This window comes from Pristiophorus japonicus, chromosome 11 (genome assembly GCF_044704955.1).
Source record: "Pristiophorus japonicus isolate sPriJap1 chromosome 11, sPriJap1.hap1, whole genome shotgun sequence".
Taxonomy (NCBI): Eukaryota; Metazoa; Chordata; class Chondrichthyes; family Pristiophoridae; genus Pristiophorus; species Pristiophorus japonicus.
The window spans coordinates 114,736,744-114,748,476 of NC_091987.1; positions in this window are offsets into that span (position 1 = coordinate 114,736,744).

Sequence of the window (11,733 nt, forward strand, 5' to 3'; positions counted from 1 at the left end):
CATTTAAACTAGCCAAATGCTTGAATGCTTCACACTCAGTCACAATCATAATTGCTCAAGGAAAATTTCATATGATGAAGTGCTAAAAAGCAAGGGTAAAGTTGAAATTGCACAAGACCCTAGTTAGACTACTATTGAGGTATGGATACCCCATTATACAAAGGATATAAAGGAAATGGAATAGATGCAGCATAGATTGACTGAGAAGAATTATGAAGAGAGACAGGAAATTAGAGTTTTTTTCACTACAGCAAAGAAGGTTAAAGGGTGATCAGATTGAGGTATTGAAGATTATGAAGGGTTATGATAAAATAAATTGTGATAGATTGTTTCCACTAGTCAGTGAGATGGTAACAAGAGCACACCAATTTAAGATTATTACAAAAGAAATTAAAGAGGGGGTTAGAAAAAAATATTTTACATAGAAGATACTTAGAATGTGCTAACAAAAATCATTGTTGAAGTAGAATTCATGAATAATTTTAAAATGAATTAATTAGTTGCTTGAAAATGAAGAATATTGAAGAGTATGGGAAGCACGCGGAGATTGGGATTAGATTAGGTGGCTCATGTAATGAAAACACTAGTCTATATGAAGTGCTGTAACATTCATTCATTCCATACTATGGTTGATATGATCAATACTTGAAGTCTTCTGGGTAGGGTAATGGCACCAAAAACCTGAGACACATTGCAGAATCAATCCAATGGGGTAATGTAAGTTTTTTTAAATTATGGATGGACAAGCTAGATGGGCCCAGATGATCTCCCTTAGCTGTATCTATCTTGTGTTGCCTTTTTGGTCTCCATTTTATGTTATTTTATTTTTTCCTCCTATAAGTTGTTTCTGGTTCATGGGCCATTCTCTAGCCAAGAAGCCAGATAGGTGTTCAGAAATCCTACTTGTGCTGGCTACAAACTAATTTCGAATGGGAATGATTCACCCTATTGCAAAAGCTGTATTTGAAGATCTACTATTAATGAAACATTGCCCCAAATATCATTGTGCTCCAATATACGATGCCAATGTTTTCTGATATTGTTATGACATCTCTATTCCGTGCTCATGTTCCACCCGAAAACTCACTTGACAACCCAGGCAGAATCTGGCCCATGTGAAACCAGTATAGGTATCCTACTAACTCCTGGTGTTACTGTGCAATGTATATATTAGTGTGGTAATGATAACTTTTCATGTTGCCCTATCTATGCTTTTCCATAATTTTTCACGCTGATGACCCTGCCTTTGCCTTCCTGTGTCTGTATACTCTGGTTCTTATGGTACACAGCAAGTAATGGAGAAAAACTACTAATATCTGGTAGAGTATTATACTCCTCTAGGTTTCTGCTGTAAACTGGGAATTTATAGCTAAAGCAGAAAACTGTGTTGGAGATGGAGGAGCTGGCATTCAGTTATCCATCATCTGAGATGCCCCAGCAGCTGTACAAATGGTGTGATACATGTACTAGTATCAACATTTCTAATGTGCATTGTTCCTCAGTGGTACCTGCTGGAATTACTCCAGTCCACATAATAGAAGAATAAATAAGGCTCAAGTGTCAGATAAGCAGCACAGGGAAACTGCAGTCTGTGTTATTGCAGTTCTGTTAAAAAGGCTTCTCACTGATTGATCGACCGGACATGTGACAAATAACAAGGACAGAAGTGAAGTATATCAATAATTGTGTTTCTTCAGTCAGTTTATTACATAACACTATTTCAAGACAACATTTTTGACTGGCTAAATGCGATGAATTCAAACTTAATCAAAGGGCAGATTGAAAATACTCCCAGCAGACATTCTAAAACATGTACAGGAGTGTCAACCATTCATCCCCTCTGCAACTACTTGAGCTAGACAGTAATCTTTGAAAGCAGGACTGACACATTAACATCGCCCATAAAAACTATGGGGTTAGACTTTCCCGAGAGCCCCTCAATGCTCGATTGCCCGCCCAGAAAAAAACGTTAATGTTTGGTCAGTAACGCTGGTGAAAATGTCCACTTTTAAGTTAAAACTAATTAAAACTAATTGCCTGGCGAGAAAATGGATCTTGCACCATTATTCTCGGCAGTTTTCTTGGCAACTGGGGGAAACTAAGTAAAACGGGCAGTTTAAAAAAAATTGAGTCTGAGGCTGTGGTTGGGCCTAGGGAGGGGGGAAAACTTAAAAAAAAATTTCACTTAAAAAAGAAGTTAGGAAACATTCCCAAGACACTTTTACACCTAATCGGCATTTAGATCATTTTAAAAATAAATAAAGAACGTTTAACTTACCTTTCTTTGCAGAGTACTCACCTACCGCCCTGTTTAAATAGCTTTTACAGGATGGTTCTGGACGGGCCTCCGTCGAGAAAACTTACGCCGTGGAAATTTTCTCGGCGGTGCATATCAGCGGTTTGGTCCCAGCGGGCGTTTTCAGATTTGGGCGCTACTATTGAAAAACAAAAGGGGAAACTTTCACCGGGCGGAAAAACAGCTGTACCGCCGAGAAAATCGCCGAGAACCCGCCGAAAATGAAACGAAAGTTTAGCCCATAAACTTGTATTTACTTGGAAATTGAGGCTAGCTAACTTGTACTACGGGAGTAGAGATTCTGTTTGATTACCTTCTGGGATCAGGGATTATTGATGCAGAACCTTCCCTCATAAGATTAAATGAGTGACGTAGTGTGTAAGATAGAATATATTGTACATAGCCTTGTGAAAAATATGGGGCTGATGGGCCAAATGGCCTTATCTTCTTTCATGGTTTCTTACACTTATCCATTGTCACTTAAAGAAGAAAGACAGTCTTGTATTTTATAGCACCATTCATGACAGCAGGATGTTCCAAAGCGGATATTTCACACCCAAAGCAGTAGTTTTGGACTGTAATCACTGTTATAACGCAGCAGCCAATTTGTGTACAGCAAGGTCCCACAAAAAGCAATGTGATCATCTGTTGAGGGATAAATATTGGCCAGATCATCAGTGAGAACTCTCTGTTCTTCTTTGAATAGTGCCGTGGTATCTTTTTCATCCACCTAAGAGGGCAGATGGGACCTCAGATTAATGTCTCATGTAGAAGACAGTGCAGAACTCCTTCTCAATACTGGAATGTTAGCCTCGATTTTGTGCTCAGGCTATGGAGTGAGGCTTGAACCCAAGATCTGCTGACGCAGAAGTCGGCGTGCTACCCACTGAGTCACTGCTGATACCTTAATGTTAGTAAAGAAATAGTACACAAATGCTGAATACTGGCACCTGTAATAATATTGCACCATTATAAAAGTAACGGGAAGTAGCAATAATTATTGACTTGCTGTTGAGAATGACAATGAAAAATAGATACTCAAGATGGAGGAGAATTACTGAACGTATCATCTTACATAGTGGAACTCAAAACCAGGCAAAATATTCGGCACTACTGTCCAAAATCATAGTCACCAATTATTATAAAATAACACTAATCAAATTATAAATTGAGACACAGTTGCTTGCAGCATACAAAGAAATACTGTCAAAGTCTTTCACAATGGTCTCAAATATGATTGGTTCAAAATGTCTGCACCATCCAGGATGGTATCATGCAATATTCTTGATAGTGACTTGGTTATTTGGATTAGTGTCTGGTAATTAAAGACTGAAGTAGAAGTGTATTTTTTGTTATTCATTCATGGGATCTGTGTGTCACTGGCGAGGGCAGCATTTATTGCCCATCCCTAATTGCCCTTGAGAAGGTGGTGGTGAGCCGCCTTCTTGAACCGCTGCAGTCTGTGTGGTGAAGATACTCTGACAGTGCTGTTTGGGAGGGAGTTCCAAGATTTTGACCCAGTGACGATGAAGGAACAGCAATATACTTCCAAGTGAGGATGGTGTGTGACTTGGAGGGGAATGTGGTGTTCCCATGTGCCTGCTGCCCTTGTCCTTTAGGTGGTAGAGGTCACGGGTTTGGCAGGTACTGCCAAAGAAGCCTTGGCAAGTTGCTGCAGTGCATTTTGTAGATGGTACACACTGCAGCCATGGTACGCCGGTGGTGGAAGGAGTGAATGTTTAAGTAGTGGATGGGGTGCCAATCAAGCGGGTTGCTTTGTCCTGGATGGTGTTGAGCTTCTTGAGTGTTGTTGGAGCTGCACTCATCCAGGCAAGTGGAGAGTATTCCATCACACTCCTGACTTGTGCCTTGTAGATGGTGGAAAGGCTTTGGGGAGTCAGGAGGTGAGACACTCACCGCAGAATACCCAGCCCCTGACCTGCTCTTGTTGCCACAGTATTTATGTGACTGGTCCAGTTAAATTTATGTTTAATGGTGACCCCCCAGGATGTAGATTGTGGGGGATTCGGCGATGTTAATGCTGTTGAATGTGAAGGGGCAGTAATTAAACTCTCGCTTGTTGGAGATTGTCATTGCCTGGCACTTGTGTGGCGCGAATGTTACTTGCCACTTATCAACCCAAGTTTCAATGTCGCCCAGGTCTTGCTGCATGTGGGCATGGACTTCTTCATTATATGAGGAGTTTCGAATGGTACTGAACACTGTGCAGTCATCAGCGAATATCCTCACCTCTGACCTTATGATGGAGGGAAGGAAGGTCATTGATGAAGCAGCTGACGATGGTTGGGCCGAGGACACTGCCCTGAGGAACTCCTGCAGTGATGACCTGGGGCTGGGATGATTGACCTCCAACAATCACAACCATCTTCCTTTGTGCTAGGTATGACTCCAGCCAGTGGAGAGTTTTTCTCCCTGATTCCCATTATTACCCAAAATGTCCCATTATCCTGCAGGCTCATGGAATTAAATTAGTTGAGGAATACATAGAATTACATAAAATATGCAGCACAGAAATAGGCCATTTGGCCCAACTAGTCTGTGCTGATGTTTATACTCCACATGAGTCTCCTCCCATACCAGCTGCCCTATCTCAGCCTTTCATCATATCTCTCAATTCTATTTCCATCTAGTTTCCTTTGAAAGCATCTAAGCTATTTGCCTCAAACACATCCTGTGGTGGTGAATTCTACATTCTAGCCACTCTCTGAGTGAATACATTTCTTCTTATTTCCTTATTGGATTTATTGGTAACTATCTTGTATTTATGGCCCCTAGTTTTGGATTTCTGCACAAGTTGAAACATTCTCTCCACATCTACCCCTTCCAACCCATTCATAATTTTAATCCCCCTTTTCAGATCACCTCTACATCTTCTCCTTTCTAAAGCTAAAAGCTCCAACCTGTTCAATCTTTCCCTATAGCTCTAATCTCTCAGTTCTGATACCAATCTGGTAAATATTTTTTGCACTTTCTCCCATGATTCTATGTCTTTTTTATAGTATGGAAACCAGAACTGTGCACTCTACACAAATTGCGGCCTGACCAGGGTCCTATACAATTTTAGCATAACTTCACTACTTTTGAAATCTATACCCCTAGAAATAAATCCCAGTGCTTTGTTAGTATTTTTAAGTGCTTTGCTGACCTGCGATGCTGTTTTTAATGATTTGTTCTCCTGTATCCTTAGATCCCTTTGCTCTTTTACCTCATTCAGTTTCTCATTTTCTACGGTGCAGGTGATGTTTCTGTTTTTCCTACCAAAGTGCATCACCTCACATTTATTTATGTTAAAGTTCAGTTGCCACTTAACTGTCCAGTCTGTAGGTTTTCGAATGTCTTCTTGTCTTATGTTGCATTCTTCCTCAGTGTTAGCTATATCCCCCAGTTTGGTATCATCTGCAAATTTTGATATTGAGTTACTTGTTCGTAAGTCCAAATATTAATGTAAATTAGGAATAACAGTGGTCCCAGCATTAATCCTTATGAATAACGCTTTCTACCTTCCTCGAATCTGAATGACTACCCTTTTCCCCTATTCTCTGCTTTCTTTTTTTTAGCCAATTTTAGAAACATAGAAACATAGAAATTAGGTGCAGGAGCAGACCATTCGGCCCTTCGAGCCTGCACCACCATGCAATAAGATCATAGCTGATCATTCAACCTCAGTACCCTTTTCTTGCTTTCTCTCCATACCCCTTTGGCCGTAAGGCCCATATCTAACTCCCTTTTGAATATATTGAATGAACTAGCATCAACAACTTTCTGCAGTAGAGAATTCCACAGGTTAACCACTCTCTGAGTGAAGAGGTTTCTCCTCATCTCGGTCCTAAATGGCTTACCCCTTACTCTTAGACTGTGACCCCTGGTTCTGGAACTCCCCAGCAATGGGAACATTCTTCCTGCCTCTAACCTGTCCAATCCCGTCAGAATTTTATATGTTTTTATGAGATCCCCTCTCATTCTTCTAAATTCCAGTGGATATAAGCCCAGTTGATCCAGTCTCTCCTCATATGTCAGTCTTGCCATCCCGGGAATCAGTCTGGTGAACCTTCGCTGTACTCCCTCAATAACAAGAACGTCCTTCCTCAGATTAGGAGACCAAAACTGAACACAATATTCTAGGTGTGGCCTCACCAAGGCTCTGTACAACTGCAGTAAGACCTCCCTGCTCCTATACTCAAATCCTCTAGCTATGAAGGCCAACATACCATTTGCCTTCTTCACCACCTGCTGTACCTGCATGCCAACCTTCAATGACTGATGTACCACGACACCCAGGTCTCATTGCACCTCCCCTTTTCCTAATCTGTCACCATTCAGATAATATTCTGTCTTCCTGTTTTTGCCCCCAAAGTGGATAACCTCACATTTATCCACATTATGCTGCATCTGCCATGCATTTGCCCACTCACCTAACCTGTCCAAGTCACCCTGCAGCCTCTTAGCATTCTCCTCACAGCTCACACCGCCATCTGCAAACTTGGAGATATTACATTCATAGAAACATAGAAACATAAAAAATAGGTGCAGGAGTAGGCCATTCCGCCCTTCGAGCCTGCACCACCTTTCAATAAGATCATGGCTGATCCGTCACCTCAGTACCCCTTTCCTGCTTTCTCTCCATACCCCTTGATCCCTTTAGCCGTAAGGGCCATATCTAACTCCCTCTTGAATATATCCAATGAACTGGCATCAACACCTCTCTGTGGTAGGGAATTCCACAGGTTAACAACTCTTTGAGTGAAGAAGTTTCTCCTTATCTTAGTCCTAAATGGCTTACCCCTTATCCTTAGACTGTGGCCTCTGGTTCTGGACTTCACCATCATCGGAAACATTCTTCCCGCATCTAATCTGTCCAGTCCCGTCAGAATTTTATATGTTTCTATGAGATCCCCTCTCATCCTTCTAAACTCCAGTAAATAAGGCCAATTCCTTCATCTAAATCATTGATGTATATTGTAAATAGCTGGGGTCCCAGCACTGAACCCTGCGGCACCCCACTGGTCACTGCCTGCAATTCTGAAAAGGACTTGTTTATTCTGACTTGTTTCTATCCATTCAGCTATTTGTCCCCTAACTCCACATGCCCTAACCTTTGTCATGGGCTTACCTTGGGGTACGTTATCAAAGGCCTTTTTAAAATCCAAGTATATGACATCTACTACATTACCTTCATCTACTCTTTCTGTTACCTCGTCAGAAAATTCTATCAGGTTAGTTAAGCATGATGTAGCCATTTGGAATCTATGCTGATTATTTTTAGTTATATTTTCCGCCTCTAGATAATTTTCTATCATTTCTTTTAGTGTAGATTTCAATATTTATCCTACCACTGATGTTAAGTTGACTGGTCTATAGTTCCCAGGTTTTGTTTTATCTCTCTTTTTGGATGTAGGACCAACATACATGAAAAATTAATCAGTTCTGTCAAGGGAAAATGCCCTTGGTTGAAGTATTAGTGTGACGTTAGTGTAGAGTTGCGTAGTTTAGAATCAATATTATGATTCTAGTACTAATAATTTAATCTCTCCATTAAAAGTAACTGAATCCTGTATGTTTATGAGAAAACTAAAATCAACGGAGGAATACTCTTCTTGCTTCACTAAAGCACAGTTATTGATTTGGGTAGGCTGGGGACAGCAGCTTTACATTCCAATCCAGCTTTACTACGACCGTGTTTCCATGGCAGCACATAGTGCAGGACAGAAATAATAGGCATCATGACTAACTTTGACCCTGGAGCATCTCTAAAGTTGACAGGACTGACTGGATAAAGCATGAGCTATGTTATTCAAATTTAAATTGTAATTGAAACAGAGAAAGTAATATAACAAAATGCCACTCAGAAGTGCAAAGCAAAGCATAATTTTTATATTAAAAGCAAATCAAAAGTTAAGCAACTGATCCTGACAGTTCATTTGATAAATGCACCGCTTAGTGTGGAATTGAACCATATAGACCAGGAAGACTCCATATTTGATTCCCAATCTTTGCTGAGTTAGCTGATCTCGGTTCGTAAGACAAGATATTTCTGCTGAGGAAGGCCATTTAACCAGTTCATTCAGCCAAAAATACCCTGAAGTCCCCTATTGCAGTATCCAATTCCTTCTTAAACAATTCCAGCCTTTTCCTTTCTCCACTGTTCTGTGTGGCAGTCCTTCCCATGTCTCGGTCACTTTTTACATCAGTCCTAGATTTGCCTTTTCTGACTATGAACCTGTCCTACTCTTGCAAATTAACAAAATAATTTTCTGGATTTACCTTTCCCATACCATTTATTATCCTGTATACCTCTATAGGATCATGTCTCAGATACCTCCTTTCAAGGTCATTAGTCTTTCCAAATAACTGAGACCTATAACACTAAGGATCAGCCTCCTGGCACTTCTCAGTACTGGACACAGTACTTACAATGTGATCTGACCAGAGCAGCATATGGTTTGAGCATGACTTTCTCTGACTTAAACTCTACTTTATTGGCTATATTCAATTAGCTTCGCTGAGTGATGAATGCTAAATTTACCAAGATTCTTAGGTTTCTTTCAAATTTATTCATAGCTATTTTAACAACATTCATGCATTCCCTTGTGCAGTACTTTACATTTGCCTGTATTTGTTCACCTGCCATTGTTCTGGCCATTTACATCTTTTGTCCAACTCGCTCTGAATTTCTGAGCTGCCGTTTCTCTGAATTTGCTATTATCTGCAAATTTGACCAATTTGCTTTAAGTTTTGAATCCAAGTCATTGATAGAAATTAGAAACATCATTCCCAATACTGATCCCTGTGGTAGCCCACTTAATATTTCCCCCATCCCAACATAACTATATGAACGACTTGGAAGAAGGGACTGAGTGTAACGTAGCCGAGTTTCCTGACGATACAAAGATGGGAGGAAAAGCAATGTATGAGGAGGACACAAAAAATCTGCAAAAGGACATAGACAGGCTAAGTGAGTGGTCAAAAATTTGACAGATGGAGTAAAATGTTGGAAATTGTGAGGTCATGCAGATTGGCAGAAAAAAATCAAAGAGCAAGTTTGATTTAAATGGAGAAAGATTGCAAAGTGCCGCAGTACAGAGAGACCTGGGTGTACTTGTGGATAAAACAAAAGGATACTATGCAGGTACAGCAAGTGGTCAGGAAGGCCAATGGTATCATGGCCTTTATTGCAAAGGGAATGGAGTACAAAAGCAGGGAAGTCTTGCTCCAGCTATGCAAGGTATTGGTGAGGCCACACCTGGAATACTGCGTGCAATTTTGGTTTCCCTATTTCCGAAAGGATATACTTGCTTTGGAGGCAGTTCAGAAAAAGTTCACTAGGTTGATTCCGGGGATGAGGGGGTTGAATTATGAGGAAAGGTTGAGTAGGTTTGGCGCTACTCATTGGAATTCAGAAGAAACATAGAAACATGGAAAATAGGTGCAGGAGTAGGCCATTTTGCCCTTCGAGCCTGCACCACCATTCAATAAGATCATGGCTGATCATTCACCTCAGTACCCCTTTCCTGCTTTCTCCTCATACCCCTTGATCACGTTAGCCGTAAGGGCCATATCTAACTCCCTCTTGAATATATTCAATGAACTGGCATCAACAACTCTCTGCGGCAAAAAATTCCACAGGTTAACAACTCTTTGAGTGAAGAAGTTTCTCCTCATCTCAGTTCTAAATGGCTTACCCCTTATCCTTAGACTGCCTCTCCTGGTTCTGGACTTCCCCAATATCGGGAACATTCTTCCTGCATCTAACCTGTCCAGTCCCGTCAGAATTTTAGATGTTTCTATGAGATCCTCTCTCATCCTTCTAAACTGCAGTGAATACACATCCAGTCGATCCAATCTCTCCTCATATGTCAGTCCTGCCATCCCGGGAATCAGTCTGGTGAACCTTCGCTGCACTCCCTCAATAGCAAGAACGTCCTTCCTCAGATTAGGAGACCAAAACTGAACACAATATTCCAGGTGAGGCCTCACCAAAACTCTGTACAACTGCAGTAAGACCTCCTTGCTCCTATACTCAAAACCCCTAGCTATGAAGGCCAACATACCATTTGCCTTCTTCACCGCCTGCTGTACCTACATGCCAACTTTCAATGACTGATGTACCATGGCACCCAGGTCTTGTTGCACCTCCCCTTTTCCTAATCTGCCACCATTCAGATAATATTCTGCCTTCGTGTTTTTGCCCCCAAAGTGGATAACCTCACATTTATCCACATTATACTGCATCTGCCATGCATTTGCCCACCCACCTAACCTGTCCAAGTCACCCTGCAGCCTCTTAGCATCCTCCTCACAGCTCACACTGCCACCCAGCTTAGTGTCATCTGCAAACTTGGAAACATTACACTCAATTCCTTCATCTAAATCATTAATGTATATTGTAAAGAGCTGGGGTCCCAGAACTGAGCCCTGCGGCACCCCATTAGTCATCGCCTGCCATTCTGAAAAGGACCCATTTATCCTGACTCTCTGCTTCCTGTCTGCAAACCAGTTCTCTATCCACATCAGTACATTACCCCCAATACCATGTGCTTTAATTTTGCACACCAATCTCTTGTGTGGGACCTTGTCAAAAGCTTTTTGAAAGTCCAAATATATCACATCCACTGGTTCTCCCATGTCCACTCTACTAGTTATATCCTCAAAAAGTCTAGAAGATTTGTCAAGCATAATTTCTCTTTCATAAATCCATGCTGACTTGGTCCGATCCTGTGACTGCTTTCGCAATGCACTGCTATTTCATCTTTAATAATTGATTCCAACATTTTCCCCACTACTGATGTCAGGCTAACCGGTCTATAATTACCCGCTTTCACTCTCCCTCCTTTTTTAAAAACTGGTGTTACATTAGCTATCCTCCAGTCCATAGGAACTATCCAGAGTTGATAGACTGTTGGAAAATGATCACCAATGCATCCACTATTTCTAGGGCCACTTCCTTAAGTACTCTGGGATGCAGACTATCATGCCCCGGGGATTTATCGGCCTTCAATCCCATCAATTTCCCTAACACAATTTCCCACCTAATGAGGATTTCTTTCAGTTCCTCCTTCTCACTAGACCTTCGGTCCCCTAGTACTTCTGAAGGTTATTAGTGTCTTCCTTAGTGAAGACAGAACCAAAGTATTTTTTCAACTGGTCTGCCATTTCTTTGTTCCCCATTATAAATTCACCTGAATCTGACTGCAAGGGACCTACGTTTGTCTTCACTAATCTTTTTCTCTTCACATATCTATAGAAGCTTTTGCAGTCAGTTTTTATGTTCCCAGAAAGCTTCCTCTCATACTCTATTTTCCCCCTCCTAATTAAACCCTTTGTCCTCCTCTGCTGAATTCTAAATTTCTCCCAGTCCTCAGTTTTGCTGCTTTTTCTGGCCAATTTATATGCCTCTTCCTTGGATTTAACACTATCCT